Below are 1,667 nucleotides of genomic sequence, written 5' to 3'. Positions count from 1 at the left end.
GCTGTCTAGGCGAGGTGCCAGGCTCATTCTCCTGAGTGTTGCAGCTGGTGAGGGACATGGCCCATTGTCCCACTCTCGTGGCCTTGAGGTGAAGGGCCCACTCTGCCACATCAGGTGAGGTTCAGGGTCAGCTCTCCCGCCTGCTCTAGGTGGCAAGGACAAAAGGGAGGGAAAGAATCTCTCCCTTACAGATGCCATGGCCCAACAGAAAAGAGGCAGAACAGGCTTTTCCACACTCATACCCTCAGTACTGGCTCACCCACAACCCCCACATTCAGGGCCAGCTCTACTGTGCTGCCCAGATGAGGTGCAGGGCTTGCTCTCTTGCCTGCTGTAGGGGCCAAGGGGCGAGGAGGGCTCATCTCTCCCTTGCCCATGTCACCACACATAGCAGACAAGTGTCAGGGCATCTCTTCTACACTCACATCCTTGGGGCTGGCTCTCCTGGGTGCTCACCACCAGGGTCAGCTCTACTGTGATGACTAGGTGAGTTGCAGGGCTCGGTATCCCGAGTGCTGCAGCTGGCTAAGGGCGGAGTCAAGCTGCTCTCATGACACCAGGGTCAGATCTCTCATGATGCCCAGGTGAGGGGTGGGGCCAGTCCTGAACACCCCTTAGATATGAACATGTCCCCAAGCAGCAGCCCAGTCAAGGAACAGACATCTGCTTAGGCTTTGGAAGTGATCAATCCCTGCTGCTTCAGGGCCACAGATCCAGTAGCAGCACAGGTCAGGACCCCACTATGGCCCCAGGTGACATCAGCTGCTGCTCACATCAGACTGTTCCACACTGCACCCTTCTGTTTCTCTTCCTCTTCTGTTTCTCCACTATTTACTTGTTCCTCTTAGTGGCAGCCAGTGACTCTGAGTGTCTGGGGTCATCTCAGGAATGCTCTGCCCTGATCATCCAGGACGTGGTATGCCTGCCCCAGGCCTGCCCAGCACTGGACTGGTGATCGTCTCAGTTGAGGTTTTTCAGAGACTGCTAGGGTGCCAGTCATTCAGATGTCAGCTCAGATCGCTGAGCTTAGACACAGCCTCTCTCCGTTCTGCCACCTACTGACACACGTGGGACACAGCATCCACACCTGCAATGCCTCTAGGGGCAGGGCCCTAGCAGGTTTTAATATTCTTCTTTGTTGTGCATGTTTAGTATTCTCTTTATTATGTGGTGAGTAGGCTTTCTTCTCTGTTACATTTTATTTAGTGTTCTTTATGTTTCTTGTATCTTGATAGGCATCACTTTCTTTAGGTTAATTTTTTTTATGATTATGTTGAAAATATTTTCTGTGCTTTTTACCCAAGTTTCTTCTCCTTGCTCTATTCCTATTATTCTTTGATTTTGTCTTTTCATAAGTTTCAGATTTTCTGGTTTTTTTGGGAGGGGGCAGGTTTTTTTTTTTTTTTAGATTTCACATTTTCTTTGGCCAACATGTTTCTTCTGTTGTGTTTTTAATGCCTTCGGTTCTATCTTCTCTTTTATTTTGTTGGTGAGGCTTGCCTCTAAGGTTTCAGTTTGATTTTCTATTTTTTTTTTCTTTTTATTTCTAGATTTCTTTCAGTTTGGGTTTTCTTTATTGATTCTATTTCCACTTTCAGGACTTGAGCTCTTATCCATTTCCCTTCACTATGTTTTCATAGATTTCTTTAAGGGGTTTATTCATTTCC

At 47.9% G+C, this 1,667-nt stretch overlaps 1 non-coding gene across 1 annotated transcript; it reads right to left on the bottom strand.

The window, feature by feature from the left end:
* Positions 1-980: 980 nt before the first annotated feature.
* On the bottom strand, positions 981-1,109 carry LOC115031817 (small nucleolar RNA SNORA17). Its single transcript, XR_003837477.1, has one exon. It is a non-coding gene; the product is annotated as a small nucleolar RNA SNORA17 (small nucleolar RNA).
* Positions 1,110-1,667: the final 558 nt, after the last annotated feature.

The sequence above is a fragment of the Mus caroli genome, unplaced genomic scaffold (genome assembly GCF_978045245.1).
Source record: "Mus caroli unplaced genomic scaffold, Mus_caroli_1 scaffold_10, whole genome shotgun sequence".
Classification (NCBI taxonomy): domain Eukaryota; kingdom Metazoa; phylum Chordata; class Mammalia; order Rodentia; family Muridae; genus Mus; species Mus caroli.
This window is presented reverse-complemented; position numbering and strand designations above follow the sequence as displayed.